Here is a 16,751-nt window from a genome sequence, read left to right as displayed (position 1 = left end):
CCAAAGTGGATAACTTCACATTTATCCACATTAAATTGCATCTGCCATGAATTTGCCCACTCACCCAACCTATCCAAGTCACCCTGCATCCTCTTAGCATCCTCCTCACAGCTAACACTGCCACCCAGCTTTGTGTCATCCGCAAACTTGGAGATGCTGCATTTAATTCCCTCATCCAAGTCATTAATATATATTGTAAACAACTGAGGTCCCAGCACTGAGCCTTGCGGTACCCCACTAGTCACTGCCTGCCATTCTGAAAAGGTCCCGTTTATTCCCACTCTTTGCTTCCTGTCTGCTAACCAACTCTCCACCCACACAAATACCTTACCCCCAATACCGCGTGCTTTAAGTTTGCACACTAATCTCCTGTGTGGGACCTTGTCAAAAGCCTTCTGAAAATCTAAATATACCACATCCACTGGTTCTCCCCTATCCACTCTACTAGTTACATCCTCAAAAAATTCTATGAGATTCGTCAGACATGATTTTCCTTTCACAAATCCATGCTGACTTTGTCCGATCATTTCACTGCTTTCCAAATGTGCTGTTATCACATCCTTGATAACTGACTCCAGCAGTTTCCCCACCACCGACGTTAGGCTAACCGGTCTATAATTCCCCGGTTTCTCTCTCCCTCCTTTTTTAAAAAGTGGAGTTACATTAGCCACCCTCCAATTCTCAGGAACTAGTCCAGAATCTAACGAGTTTTGAAAAATTATCACTAATGCATCCACTATTTCTTGGGCTACTTCCTTAAGCACCCTGGGATGCAGACCATGTCTGCCTCTATCATCCCGCGAAGAACATGTTATAGCCTGTAGATTCAGCTGGGATGAGAAAGGTGCCATGGAAATGCAACTCTTTTATCCATTGCTCGCATCCTAGAGTGAGACTTGAACTCCTGACCTTTCAGTCCACAGGCGAGAGATCTACAACCCAGCCAAGCTGACCTTTATCTGGGACTTGGGCTTGTGGGGGCACAACACGGGTCACCCTTTCTTGGCAGGTGGGGAGGAGCGACGGGGGGAGGGAGCATTTCACGGTAGGTCACCACACCCCCAGGGCATGCCCTCATCTCATTGCTTCCATCAAGGACGAGGTACAGGAGCTTGAAGAAACTTTGTCAATGTTTCAGAAACAGCTTCTTTCCCTCCACCATCAGATTCCTGAATAGACAATGAAACCATGTACACTACCTCACTGCTTTTCATATTCTGTAATGCAATGTACTGATGCCACAAAACAGCACGTTTCAGTGATTCTAAACCTGATTCAGATTCACTTTTCCCTGAGGTTGCTACGGGCCTCTCTCCTGAAAGTGGGAGTCCCTTTCCGAAGGCACCTCTCCCCTCACCTTCCCACGGAGGAGAGCAATCGCACACGGGAGGGAGTCACAGAGGGGTTAATGGAAACACTGCGATGGTACTTTCTCCAAGGCATTTATTTTTTTAGCTTTTGCAGTGATCTACAAGAACAAAATCAGGTTCAGCCTTAAAGACAAAGTGACTCAAATCAGATTCAGATTCAGTGATGAGAGAGTTAATCGGCCCTGAAGAAACTGGAGTCAATTTATTCGTGCAAATGGTGACTATCAGAGAACAGAGCAAAGATGGAGGATCATTAGAGAAATGTTTGAACATTAAGAAACGCCCTTTGACCCTGACAACCCTTCCCCGCTGCCAACACCCCTCCTCCCATTCAACCTCAATACCCCCCTTCTCCGTCCCCCTTGTCCGCAATTCGTTGCCCCCTCCCCCCTCCTCCTTGCCGGCGGCTTGTGCATTACTGTGGAAAGAATAACCCTTGCACAGAATTCCTGAGACAGGGAGGTTCTTCAGACTGTGATCATTGCACAAAGTTGAAAACAAAATAGGTCGCTGGACAGGCGGACGGTGTCACAGGGAGAGTACAGACTCGGCTCTTTTGTTTCCCAACAACGAAGGTTGGGGCTGTGCACCTTCGAAATATCCCTTCTGCAGATCATACACATGCACTCTCCCTCTCTCTCTCTCTTTCTCTCTGCCTCCACCCCCCCTCTCTCACACACAGACACCAACACATACACACGAACACATATTCACACACATACATACTCATGTGCACACACACACACACTTGCATACATACAAACTCGTGCGTGCACCCACGACCACAAATGGGCATACACAAGCACATAAAGCACACATGCACACACACTCACATACACAAGCACATACATACAGTACATGCTCTTACACATGTACACACATACACACATGCACGCACACGCTATATATATATATATATATTTATTTATTTATTTATTTATTTATTTATTTATTCACACACAAGCACATAAATGTATGCATACAAACACACTCACACACACACTGACTTAAGAGTGACCTCGAGTCACAAATAATGAGTGCAGGTTAATTGATTCCGAAAGTCTTGTCTGGGTCAGTCTCTCCCTGGGCCTGGGCCTCTTGAGTTAAGCGAAAACATTCCAATGTACCCTGCAAAAAAAAAGCAGTCAGGCATAGGCGGGAGGCAAGCAGGAAGTTGTATGAGTTTTGATTATGCGTAGACTTTTAGTTTTCCTTGTCCGTTCCATTCTCTCTCTCTCTCTCTCCCACCCCCTCTCTGCACCTCCCTCCTTCCCGCTCTCTGCCCTCGTTCCTAACCTTGTGGCAAGGGCTGCTTTAAGTGAGACAGGCACACAGACACACACTTACACACACACACACACACACACACACACACACACACTTACACACACACACACACACACACTTACACACACACACACACATCTCACGTGGCTAAAGATTTGGATTGGATAAGTGTGCCTCCTGCTTCATGCACGTAGAGAGCAGAAAGGGAGAAAAGTAATCTCTGCCTGCTCACAATTTCCTTGAGGCATTTGTCATTTTAGTTGGGGAAGATTGCTGGGTACCCAATGCTGTTATTCTGGGGTGCACTCTCTAAGCGTGGGGCATCAATAGGCGAGCAAGCTGGTGCATGGAACAAGATTTCAATCCGACAGTGGAAACACAAAAGCAGAAACTTATGCCAAATCCAACCGACTTCCACCCAGGAGCAGCCGGACTGCCTGTGAGTAATTTAGCCAGAAGATGTACTGTATTCTTATTTAAATTGCATGGTCAAATATTTTTAAAAATGTAGACTCAATTCGAGTAGGTTCTTTTAGCAGAGTTTTAACCATGTAAACCCTTCCTGTCTGCGCCTATCAGCAAAGCATAAATCCCAAACAGAGTCTTTTCCTGATTTTTGGATGGTCTTCATTAGAAATGTGTGTATATAAAATAAGAATAATATTAATAATAATAACATTATTAATAGAGCACTTTTCAGACAGATGATGTAGTTCAAAGTAGTACTTTGGGAATAAAGTACAAACGTGAAAACAAAAGGTTAATAAATAGATTTTGAGCTGGTGTTTAAAAGTGTCAACTGAATCTGCATCCTTTATAGTTTTAGGTATTCAGTTCCACAGTTTAGGAACTTGGCTCAAAAAAGCTGACCTGCCAATTATCTTTTGAGGGAGATTGTTTAAATTTAAGAGACTGGTGAAGAAGTCCTCAGAGCTCAAGCGAGATTATAAAACAAAAATGATTCTGTGATGTTCTCTGGTCCCTGACCATTAAGAGCTTTAAAAACAAGTAAGAGAATTTTAAAATCAATTCTAAAAGATAGAGGAAGGAGCCTTTCCTTATTTCTGCTGTTTCTTGTTCCAACCCAGCACTCTGATCCTTTACTTTCTGCTTTCCCCTGTATTCCTCTGCTCTCCATTGCCTAAATTTCTTGAACCTCCTCCCTCTCTCTCTCTCTCTAGCTCGCGCGCACACACTCTCTCTCTCTTTCTCTCTCTCTCTCTCTCTCTCTCTCCCCCTCTCTTCCCCTCTCTCTTGAATCACTGGAGCTACAGTCTCGTGGATTGCTTCCTTTTGCTCACCATCTTGGCTCCTTCCGAGAGCAAAGGAGAACGATTATGAACAAGCCGCTTTGTGTACAAATTCCTGCCCGTTTGTGGGTCAGATCCCGGGAGACCTTGTCTGCATTTGCAATGAAGGTGGGGATGTCCTTTGTGTCTGGGTAATTGTTAGCCGCAAAATTCCTGATTCTTTTCTGTGAATATATATATTTTAAATGCAATGAAATTCATTTGCGTTCAAGTTGTAAATGCACTATGTTTTCATTCCTTGATGAAGTAAATATGTTATTAGTGGCTTTGTGGGGATGGTGTGGGGGGGAGGTTGGTGGAGGGGGGGTGGTTTAACTTGCCAGAATTTCAGGTGCTAAACCCTCGCTCCCACCACCACCATCCCCCACCTCCCCACCCCACTTTGATTTAGAGCCAGAGCCGGGCATGTTCCAAGGAAATGTTGCTGTTCCCCCTTTTCCGTTCCCAGCCCCTGGCTGTGAGGGAGAGGCTGATGGGGAGAGTTGGGAGCACTGCCCAAAGCTTCCACTGGTCGACATCGCTTTAGAGACACCGGTGGCCATTTTGAGGTCAGTGTAAGGAGGAAGAGAAAAAAGCCGAGATTAACCAAAAATCAGAGAGGAAATCTCTCTCTCTCTTTTTTCCTTTATTCTTGAGTAGATACTTTTAAAAAAAAATTCCTTTCCCCACCAACCTCCACCCAAATCGATTTAGCAAGCGTTTTTCACCATGAAAACATGAAAGCGTGCTTCACTGTTTGTGATAGAACCAGACAAATCCAAACTGGAAAACAGTCAGCTCGGTTCGCTGTACAAGTTTAGTCCCGGCTTCCATCCCAACCATTCTTGCTGGTGATTATAAGTGGTTGGAGGAACAGATTCTTGCAAGGGTATTTCTGTGTGCCAAAGGGTGTGTGTGTGTGCATGCGTGTGCGCACGCGCGCGTGCCTGTGTGTGTGTGTGTGTGTGTGTGATTGTGTGTGATTCTAATGAGTTATCACAACTCCTGTCTGATCTCTTACATCAGGGGTGTTAAGCTATAGATCACTTAAGTGCTGTGATTGTTTCCGCATAATTCCCAGCAAAAAGAAGCCTGCTGCCCTCAATTCCTGAAGCCTCACCCCTCTTTGGTACAATCTTCTGTCAACCTCTGCCACAGGCCTGATCACAAAGTGAGCATCGTCTCTGTGTGCGAAAGCTGGCCTCAGGAGTGATCAATCGTGGCGTACCGTTTGGGCGCAATGGCGGCGCAGTAGCTAGCGCGACATTACATCAGGGTGGGGGTTGGAATTTCAGTTGAATTCCAGCGCTGTCTGTAAGGAGCTTGTACATTCTCCCTGTGTCTTCTGTGTGCTTCGATTTCCTCCACAGTCCAAAGCCGTACTGGTTAGAAGGTTAATTGTTCACTGTAAAATTGTCCTGCGATTAGGCTAGGGGTTAAGTGGGTTCTTGGGTGGTGTGGCTTGTTGGGCTGGAAAGGCCAGTTCTGTTGTATCTCTAAATAAAATAAAAATTAATCAATAAAAAAATAAATTTAAATTCTGATTTCCGTTGGGCTCTGCACCATCTCTCACTCAGGACTCCTCATACCACCTTCTACACAATGCCATTCATCCTGACACACAGGTGCCAGGGAGTCTTTCCTAGTGCCACATATCAGCATCTTAATGCTGGTGAGGGTGCTCTGCCACCACTCAGCCCCTACCTCTGCTCGTTCACTGACACCCAGTCCCATTTACTGTTGATTGATCTACGTGTGCTGCTGATGACAACACCTCCTCTTTGACGTTCTTCACCTCATTTTCAAATCTGTCTGTGATCTCTTCCGTTCCTAAAGTCTTCCAAGGTATCTGTGCTCTCCTAATTTTGGTCTCATTGGAAATGGTCTACGATTGGCCGACAACTCTCCCACTCCACCCAAACCTTCTCATTGGTCTACCTCACCTCTGAGTTACTTCAAAAACCTACATTTTTGACTATTGTCTGCTCACCTGTTCCAGGACCTCGTTATGTGTTTTTTTTTTTCACCAAACAGTGAGTATCTCTCATTTCCTTTCTTCCTTGGTAAAACTGAGATGATTTTGTGTTCTGTTCTTCACAAACCACTGCAGTCCATGTAGTGAAGATGTTCTCACAATGACATCAGTCTCAAGAGTTTGACTCTGTGACGATTAAGGAATGTTTTGCTATGCTATAGATTCTGTATAGATGGAAGTTACTGTGATTTCTTGGATGACAGAATCAGATATATTGTGGATGATTTTTGTTGAAATTTATTGTTTTGTAGCAGCAGTACAGTGCAAAGGCGCAAAAATTACTATAAATTACAAAATGCACTCAGTGGCCATTTTATTAGGTACACCTTTACACCTGCTCATTAATGCAAAAATCTAATCAGCCAATCACATAGCAGCAACTCAATGTATAAAAGCATGCAGACATGGTCAAGAGGTTCAGTTATTGTTCAGACCAAACGTCAGAATGAGGAAGAAATGTGATCTAAATGACTTTGACCATGGAATGATCGTTGGTGCCTGATGAGGTGATTTGAGTATCTCAGAATTTGTTGATCTAGAATTTTCACGCACAACAGTCTCTAGAGTTTATAGAGGATGATGTGTAAAACCAAAAACATCCAATGAGTGGCAGTTCTGTGGGTGAAAAGGCCTTGTTAATGAGAGGTCAGAGGGGAATGGCCAAACTGGTTCACTAGATACATTAGGGACATGTAAGAAACTCTAAATAAGCACAGTAAAGAGTGTCTTAAATAGGCACACGGACGATGGAAAAATGGAGGAAAGGAAGGTCTAGATTGACCTTAGTGTAGGTTAAAGGGTCAGCACATCATCATGGGCCGAAAGGCCTGTACTGTGCTGTAAGGTTGTATGTTCTATGTTCTATAAAAGGAATAGTGAGGTGATGTGCATGAGTTCATTGTCCATTCAGAAATATGATAACAGGGAGGAAGAAACTGTTTCCAAAACATTAAGTATGCATCTTCAGTCTCCTGTACCTCCTCCCCAATGGAAAATCGGTTTATTGTCTGGCATACCGTTCGTACATACCAATTTATTACAACAAAGGTAGTACAAGTAACACAAAAACAGAGTGCGGAATAAAGTGTTACAGTTACAGAGAAAGTGCAGTGCAGGCAGACCTGATGAAGCATCTTGGCCCAAAATGTTGACTGGTTATTCCTGTCCATTGATGCTGCCTGACCTGCTGAGTTCCTCCAGCATTTTGTGTGTGCAGACAGACGATAAGGTGCAAGGCCATAACAAGGCAGATTGTCAGGCCAAGAATACATCTTATTTTATCAGGGAACCATTCAATAGCTTTATAACAATGGAGTACAAAGTGCAGTACAGGTAGGCAATAAAGTGTAAGGTCATAGCGAGGGAGAACAGGTTGTGTCCTGGATGATGAGGGTTCTGAGTGATGGATGCCACCTTCTTGAGGCAACAACTCATGAAGATGTCCTTGATGGTCGAACTTCAAAACTCAATGTTCAAAATAAATTTATTATCAATGTGTGTATGTGTCACCATATGCAACCTTCAGATTCATTTTCTTGCAGGCATTTACAGGAAAATAAAGAAATAAAATCGAATTTATGAAAGACTGCCAAGCAACCAATGCGCAAGTGAAGACAATTCATCCAAATAATAAATAACGTTAATAAATAATCTGGAGTTGTCGAATCCTTAAAAGTGAGTCCATAAGTTGTGGAATCAGTTCAGAATTGGGATGAGTGAAGTTATCCACACTGGTTCAGGAGCCTGATGGTTGTAGGGTAATAACTGTTCCTGAACCTGGTGGTGTGGGACCCAAGGCTCCTGCACCTCCTTCCCAATGGCCGTAGTGAGAAGACAACATGGCCTGGATGGTGGAGTTCTCAATAATGGATACTTCCTAGTGGCAGCGCTCCTTGTAAATGTGCTCAATGGTGGGCTGGGTTACTGTACAAAAAATAGATGTGTACCTTGTGGTTGACCTACACTCAGCGACTGAAAGGCTTGTTTCCCTGCTGGGTGGCCTCCAACCTGATGGCATGAACATCCATTTCTCTGACTGCTGGTAATTTCTCTCCCCTTCCCCTTCTTTCTTTTTCTATTTCCCATTAACCCTTCTCTTTTCCTCACCTGCCCATCTCTTCACTTTAGACCCCTCCTTCTTTCCTTTCTCCCTTGGTCCAATCTCTTCTCCTATTAGGTACCTTCTTCTTCAGCTCTTCACCATAAGACCACATAGGAACAGAATTACACTGGAATACCGATCAAGCCAGTGGGATTGCTAACCCTGCCATCCCTTTCTATAGCTTGTCAGCTGTGGTTACTGAATGGCAATAAATGTCAGAAGGTTATGGGTTCAAGTCCCATTTTGGCAATGTAAAAGGAGTTTTATTGATGTTCTGGGGAATGTGATGGGAAGCGGGGTTAACTAGCTGGGTAGGTAAGCAGCTTGAGGAGACAGATTAGGCTGATTAGTGTGGGGAGGAGAAGTTGGGATTTTGAGAAAGGCAGGCAGTTGAAACTGATATAATAATATTTGGTGGCTCCATTTTTCGGGGTCGACAAGAGATATTGTGTCCTTGCCGTCTACATTGAAGTCGATATACACAAGCCGGGGCAGTACAATATGGAGAGCAAGCTGGTGCCCATGTAGCAGGCTCCCTCTCTCCATGCAGCTGATAAATCCAAAGAAATGACAGAGACCGATACAGTTTGTCACCAGCGGCATTGCAGGCATTGCCAGTCAGTATTGAATTCAACGTGGGACTGCCTTAGGGACTCCAGGTCTGGATTTTTACTTGGAGTTTACTCCAGAAGCCTTTCCCATGAGTGGGTATAGCTGCAAGGCAGTGGAGGTTTGAGATCGGAGATTCCTAGATGAGGTGTCAATCATGGCTGATGAGTCCTATCTGCCTGAAGTGATTGGCTTTAAGGCAACTTAACATTCCTTAAGATCGTCATAGACAAGGTGGGGGGAGGAGGAGTTGAGGGGGCTGGTAATGGGGATAGGCTCCCACTATGTATTTAATGCTCCCGATGGTGTGTGTCTTAAATAGCCTTGACAACCAAGTCCAGCTCCGGGCCTTCACATGTGCCTTAGTTACTAAACATAGTGGAACCATTTCTACTGACAGGAGAAGAGGTAAAGTCAAGATAGTGGCACCTTAAATTCAGTTGAAGTAATAATAAATAACTTAGTTTTAAAGTATCAAATCCCTGTAAAGATGTTCTATATAAAATTATGAGGTAATGTTGCAACTCTCTAAAAGCTGTTTAGAATGCATTTGGAATATATAGTTCAGTTCTGGTCACCTCATAATGGAAGCTTCAGAGAGAATGCAGAGAAGATTTACCAGAATACTGTCCGAACTAGAGCACAGGACTTATGATAGGTTGAATGTTTTTCACTGGAGTGAAGGAGGATGAGAGGTGACTTGATCGAGGCATCGATAGGGTGGACAGGCCGATACTTTTTCTGAGGGCAAATGTGGCTAATACAAAGGGGCATAATTTTAAGCAGATTGGAGAAAATTATTGGTGGATGTCAGAGGTAAGGTCTCTAAATAGAGATTGGCAGGAGTGTGGAACTGAAGGGCTGTACTGTACTGAAATGTTCTGTGTTCTAGGCACATGGATGGAAGAGGTCAGGAGAGCTCTGGTCCATGTGCAGATTGATGGGACTAGGCAGAATAACAGTTTGGCATGAACTAGATGGCCAAGGAGCCTGTTTCTGAGCTGTAGTGCTCTATGACGACCATTGATTCACGAGATATTTGTCTGCCTCGCTGTTGCACAGCAGCTCCTCACAGGGATAGGGCCCAAATCTTTACACGTTGTTACACATTGTATTGGAGGGATAGGAAGGTAGGCAGAGGAGGTGGCATGGCTCTCCTGGTAAAGAATGGCAGCAAATCATTAGAAAGATGTGACAAAGGATTGAGTTAAGAAACTGCAAAGGTAAAAAGACCCCGATGGCAGTTATATGCAGACCTTCACAGTAGCTGAGATGTGGACTACAGATTATAACGGGAAATAGAAAAGGCATGTTAAAAGGATAATGCTATGACAGTCATGGGAGATTTCAACATGCAGGTAGATTGGGAAAATCAGATAGGTAATGGATCTTAAGAGAGTCAATTTGTTGAATGTCTGCAAGATGGCTTTTTAGAGCAATTTGTCATTAAGCCGGCGAGGGAATTAGCTAGACTGGATTGGGTGTTATGTAATGAACCAGAGGCAATTGGGGAGCTTAAGGTAAAGGAACTGACTGAGTTCAACTTGAAATTTGATAGGGAGAAAGTAAAGTCTGACGTAGCAGTGTTTCAGTGGAATGAAGGAAATTACACTGGTAGGAGAGAAGAGTTGGCCAAAGTAAATTGGACGGAGATGCTGGCAGGGATGACAGCTGAACAACAATGACTTGAATTTTTGGGAAAAATGAGGAAGATGTAGGATAGGTGTATTCCAAAAACAAAGAAATATTCAAATGGCAAAATAGTATAACTGAGGCTGACGAGGGAAGTCAAAGCTAATGTAAAAGCAAATGAAAGGGCATACAACGAAGCAACAATTAGCAGAAAGATATAGGATTGGGTTTTAAAAGCCTACAGAAAGCAATCAAAAGAATCATTTAAAGGGAAAAGATGAAATATCAAAGCAAGCTAGTGAACAATATCAAGGCAGATAGAAAAAGGTTTTTCAAGTATGTAAAAAAATAAAAGAGAGATGAGAATGGATATAGGACTGCTAGAAAATGAGGCCGGGGAAATAATAACTGGAGACAAGGAGATGACAGATGAACTAAATGAGTATTTTGCATCCGTCTTCACTGTGGAAGACACTAGCAGTGTGCCAGATGTTGAAGGGTGTGATGGAAGAGAAGTGAGCCCCGTACTATTACAAGGGAGAAGGTGCTCAAAACGTTGAAAGACATAAAGGCATATAAATGACCTGGACCAGATGAACTGCCGCCTAAGTTTCTGAAAGACAAGTGGTAGAGATTTTGGAGGCATTAATAATGATTTTTTAAGAATCATTGCACTCTGGCATGATGCCAGAGGACTGGAAAAATGCAAATGTCTCTCCACTCTTTAAAAAAGGAGGAAGGCAGCAGAAAGAAAATTATAGACCAGTTAGCCTGACCTCAGTGATTGGGGAGATGTTAGAGTGAATTGTTAAGGATTGAGGTTATAGAGTACTTGGTGACACAGAACAAGATAAGACAAGGTTAGCATGGTTTCCTAAAGGGAAAATCCAGCCTGATGAACCTGTTGGAATTCTTTGAGGAGATTACTAGATAAAGGGGGATGCATGGGATGTTGTATATTTGGATTTTTGAAGACCTTTGACAAGGTGCCACACATGAGGCTGCTTACCAATTTAAGAGTCCATGGTTTTCTGCAGGGAGCAGTGCTGGGACCACTTCTTTTTATGCTGTATGTAATAATTTAGATGATAGAACAGATGACTTTGTTGCCAAGTTTTCAGATGCTACTAAGTTTGGTGGAGAGATAGGTAGTGTTGAGGAAACAGGAAGGCTGCAGATGGACTTAGACAGATTAGGAGAATGGGCAACAAAATAGCAAATAAATCACAATGTTGGAAAATGCATAGTCAAGCACTTTGGTAGAAGAAATAAATGTGCAGAATATTTTCTAAACAGGAAGAAAATCCAAAAATCTGAGATGCAAAGGGACTTGGGAGTCCTTGTGCAGAACACCCTAAAGGTTAACTTGCAGGTAGAGCTGGTGGTGAGGAAGGCAAATGCAATGTTATCATTCATTTCAAGAGGTCTAAAGTACAAGAGCAGGGATATGATACTGAGGCTTTATAAGGCCTCAACTTGAGTATTGTGAACAGCTAAGAAAAGATACTGGTATTGAAGAGGGTTCAGAAGAGATTCACAAGGATGATTCCAGGAATGAAAGGGTTATCATATGAGGACAGTTTGATGGCTCTGGGCCTGTACTTGCTGGAATTTAGAAGGATGGGAGGGATCTCATTGAAATCTTTCAAATGTTGAAAGATCTAGACAGAGTTGATATGAAAATAACGTTTCCCATGGTGGGGGAGTTTAGGACAGGAGGGCACAGCCTCAGGATAGAGGAGTGTCCATTTAAAACAGAGATGTGGAGAAATTTCTTTAGCCAGAGGGTGGTGAAGTTGTGGAATTTGTAACCACATGCAGCAGTGGATGTCAGGTCATTGGGTGTAATTAAGGCAGAGATTGACAGGTTCTTGATTGGACACGATATCAAAAGTTACAGGGAGAAGGCTGGGAGTGGGGCTGAGGAGGCAAAAAAAATGGATAAGCCATAATTGAGTGGCGGAACAAACTCGATGGGCCAAATGACTAATTCTGCTCCTTCATCTTCTGGTCTTTAGTGGGGAGAGGGTTTATGTGTCTCAGTGCCATACACCAGGATGAGAGATATGATAGCAACATTATTAAATAGACAATTGAAGACTCCTGGAATAGCAGAGAACCTTTCATGTACAGGCTGATGGGATCAATTTAATTTTGTATCAGGTTCACTTTGTACCTGTGCTGTACTGTTCTAGTTCCATAACACCCCAATGGTGTCATGGGAATATCATTACTTTACCCATGAGAAATGCTTGCTTGTGGGTTTCAGTGTTCTGCAGCCTTGTGTGTCCCTTATGGAGCAAAGAACTCTGTTACTGCCTCTGGTCTCCTGTCTCTAGCCTTAGCCGAACACTCATTAATGTAGCAGTTTGCCCTGTAAAGCATCAAACCTCATCCAATCATTTCCACCCAATGAAATTGCGGAGGAGATTTTCAAGAGGAGGGACTTTAGGTAAATTGGGATCTTGAAGAATCCTTGGAGCAGAGATTTCTGAGGAGTACAGTGGAGTCATGCCGAGATTTGGCAGGGTGAAGGCTCAGTAATTGCTGTGACAGGAGGGTCGGGGTGGGGGATAAGATTACACAAACTGAGAGATATGCAGCATCAGAATTTTAAAAAGTACTTAGAGATGCATCACAGTAAAGGCTTTTCCAGCGCAGTAAGACTAGATCACAGGGAGAATAAGTGGGGGAGTCAGAATTACGGCAAAAACCATCATAGGATTTATGAGCAAAATGGACTTCCACGTTTCGAGAAATTATTTTATTTATTTGGAGATATAGCACAGTGACATTCCCTTCGAGCCCAACAAGCCCACGCTGTCCAATTACACCCACACTGACCAATTAACCTACTAACCCTTACATCTTTGGAATGTGGGGGGATCTAGAACACCCAGAGGAAACACACTTCCACGGGGCAAAGGTGCACGCTCTTTAGGGAGAGTGGCAGGAATTGAATCCACCCTGTGGTGCAGTGATATTTTAATTCAGTGAGCTGAGTGATCTGGAATTTACTGCTGGAAAGGGTGACGTAAGCTGATTCAGTGAGGACTTTTCAAATGGAATCAGAGGAGTAGGTGAGAGGGATAAACTTACTTAAGTTGAGAATGGAACTAATTGGAGAGCTCTTGCAAAGTGTTGCTCCAGATACGATGGGCTAAATTGCCTCTTTTTAGTTACATTACCCTGAGAATAAAGGAATAGAGTCCAAATGCTGCTCTGTTCGAGACCGTAGAAATTTCCTGCCAAGGTCAGCAATTATGTCCACTTTGCTTGTCCTTCAGCAGGCAGAGCTGAGATGCAACATCTGTATATTTGTGCATGTGTAAGTGTGTGTGTGTGTGTGTGTGTGTGTGAGAGGGCTTGTGTGTGTGAGAAAGAAAGCATATATGTTTGTGCAAGAGAGTGTGTGTGTATGTGTGAGTGTATTTGAGTGTGCAGTGTATGTTTTTTAATGTGTATCCGTGAGATATGTTTACACACATGTATTGGTGTTTTCTTGTGTTTCTGTGTTTGTGAATGTGTACACATGTCTGTGTGATAATGTGAGCACGTGTGTGTGTTCTTATGGAAGCAGGGAGTCCGCAGAGAGATTTAGACAGATTAGGAGAATGGGCAAAGAAGTGGTAGATGGAATACAGTGTCGGGCAGTGTATGGTCATGCACTTTGTTAGAAGGAATAAAGACGAAGATTATTTTCTAAATGGCATGAAAATTCAGAAATCGGAGGTGAAAAGGTACTTGGTACTGGATTCCCTAATTTGCAAGTTGAGTTGGTGGTGAGGAAGGCAAATGCAATGTTAGCACTTGTTTAAAGAGGACAAGAATATAAAAGCATTGGTTGGACCGCACAGAGTACTGTGAGCAGTTTCAGGGCCCTTATCTAAGAAAGGATGTGCTAGCATCAGAGAGGTTCCATAGGATGTTCATGAAACTGATCCCAGGGATGAAAAGGTTAATGTAAGAGGAGCGTTTGATGGCTCTGGATCTGTACTCACTGAAGTTAGGAAGAATGAGGTTGGGGGGTGGGGTGGAAATCTCATTGAAATCTGTTGAATATTGAAAGGCCTAGAAAAAGTGGATGTAGAGAGAATGTTTCCGACAGTGGACAAGTCTAGGACCAGAGGGAGACAGCGTCAGGAAACTGGAATGTCGTTTTAGAACAGAGATAAGGTGGAGTTTCTTTAATCAGAGGGTGGTGCATCTGTATAATTCATTGCCACAGACAGCTGTGGAGGCCAAATCATTTGGTACATTTAAAGTAAAGCTCGACAGGTTCTTGATTAGTAAAAGACATCTAAGATTATGGGGCGAAGACAGGATCCAGAGTCACAAAAAGGCCAAGATGGAAACGATGAATAATTTGCTTTCTCAAAATGACCTCTGAACCTGATGGGGTTTTGTCCCAATGCTCCAGTTTTACTCAGCACAGGCCATGACGTAACCCTGCTTCCTGCTGGCCTGTTTGACTCACACGCAGGCTGGGCGTGTGTTAATATGCACAATGATTGGAGGAGGTTAAGAACGCAGCATTCATAAGACAGCATTTTTTCCAACCCTACATTACTGCACTAGAGAATAGCCCAAATTTGAATTTTAGAGTCCTTACATTATTTTATACTTGGGAAAACTTCACTCCAGCAGAAAGGAGAGGATAAGGAGAAAATGGAACTTCCTGTGACTAAGGTCTGCCACTATGTATTGGAACAACAGAGGCTTCTGAGGAATGCACACAAAATCCTGAAGGAACTCATTTGGTCAGGAAACAGCTACACTCAGTGGCCACTTTATTAGGTACACCTGTACATCTGCTCATTAATGCAAATATCTAATCAGCCAATTATGTAGCAGCAACTCAATGCATGAAAGCATGCAGGCATGGTCAAGAGGTTCAGTTGTTGTTCAATCCAAACAGAATAAGGAAGAAATGTGATCTAGGTGACTTTGTCTGTAGAATGATTGTCGGTGCCAGACAGGGTGGTTTGAGGATCTCAGAAACTGCTGATCTCCTGGAATTTTCATGCACAATAGTCTTCAGAGTTTACAGAGAATGGTGTGAAATACAAAAACATCCAGTGAGTGGAAGTTCTGTAGGCAAGAATACCTTGTTAATGAGATCAGAGGAGAATGGCCAGGCTGGTTCAAGCTGACAGGAAAGTGATAGTTCCTTCATGAGCCTGAGACCTTTCATCAGGACTGGAAAGGAATGGGGGAGAAGCCAGAATAAGAAGGTGGGGGAAGAAGAAGATAAAGGAGGGAGGTTGGAGAAGCATCTTGGACAGCCTTATTTATATGTCTCAGTGTACGAGTGAGGTAGTTGAGAGGCTGATGTGGAATCTGATAACAGTAGGACAGAAGATGTCCTTGAACCTGGTGGCACATGCTTTCAGGCTTTTGTATCTGCTTAATGGAAGGGTGGAGAAGTGAGAATATCTTGTGTGTTGGGCTCTTTCACTATGCTGGTTGCTTTACTAAGGCACCGAGAAGTATAGACAGTATATGAAAATATATAAGCCTATATTAAAAATTTTCAGGAACCCAATGTTAACACAATGCCTTGAAATGCATCTTCCCTTCTGCACCGTTCTGTTACTCTGTGAGTTATTTTATTATTTATTTGATTTAGAGATACAGCATAGAACAAGCCCTTCTGGCACTTCAAGCTGCACCATCCAGCAACCCCCAACTTAACCCTAGCCTAATCATGGGACAATTTACAATATCCAATTAACCTAACTGGTATGTCTTTGGACTGTGGGAGGAAACTGGAGCACCCTGAGGAAACACATGCATTCCACAGGGTGGATGTACAAAGTCCTTACAGAGAATGCTGGACTTGACATTCTAAATCCAATGCTCTGAGCTGTAGTAGCATTGTGCTAATCACCACGCTGCTGAGGCACCGCAAATTACTTTACTGTCCACGGTATTCACCGGAAAGGTTCTGCTCTTGGTATTCTGAGCCAATATTCTCAGTTCTATGTTCTTTCAGAATTTGAGGAGACTTGGTATATCACCAAAGACTCTTGCAAGTTTCTACAATTGCACCATGAAGAGCATTCTACCTGGCCGTACCACCATCTGGGATGGATGGGACCACGGCACAGGATTGGACAAAGCTGCAGAAAATTGCAAACTCAACCAACTCCATCTTGGGCACCAGCCTCCCCACCATTAAGGACAACTTCAAAAGACAATGCCTCAAGAAGGCAGCGTCCATCATTAAGGACCCCCATCACCCAGGACATGGCCTCTGCTCATTGCTGCCCTTACGGAGGAGGTACAGGAGCCTGAAGACACACACTTAATACTTCATGAACAGCTTCTTCCCCTCTCCCATCAGATTTCTGAATAGAGAATGAACCGATGAGCACTAGCTGAACTATTTTTTGCTCTCTTTTTGCACTCATTTAATTTAATTATTT

The 16,751-nt window shown here is 43.3% G+C and overlaps 1 long non-coding RNA gene across 20 annotated transcripts in view; it reads left to right on the top strand.

Moving 5' to 3' along the window:
* Positions 1-2,603: 2,603 nt before the first annotated feature.
* LOC140198802 (uncharacterized) overlaps positions 2,604-16,751 on the top strand; it is a 325,008-nt gene continuing 310,860 nt past the window's right edge. For 6 of the 20 annotated variants that reach the window (XR_011886245.1, XR_011886260.1, XR_011886257.1 and 3 more), the window contains exon 1: positions 2,605-3,096. This is a non-coding gene — a long non-coding RNA (uncharacterized lncRNA). Of the gene's footprint in view, positions 3,097-3,865; positions 4,076-16,751 lie in introns of those variants that run through there. The other 14 variants (XR_011886254.1, XR_011886259.1, XR_011886258.1 and 11 more) reach the window with 7 other exon arrangements.

The sequence above is a fragment of the Mobula birostris genome, chromosome 6, assembly GCF_030028105.1.
Source record: "Mobula birostris isolate sMobBir1 chromosome 6, sMobBir1.hap1, whole genome shotgun sequence".
Classification (NCBI taxonomy): domain Eukaryota; kingdom Metazoa; phylum Chordata; class Chondrichthyes; order Myliobatiformes; family Myliobatidae; genus Mobula; species Mobula birostris.
This window is presented reverse-complemented; position numbering and strand designations above follow the sequence as displayed.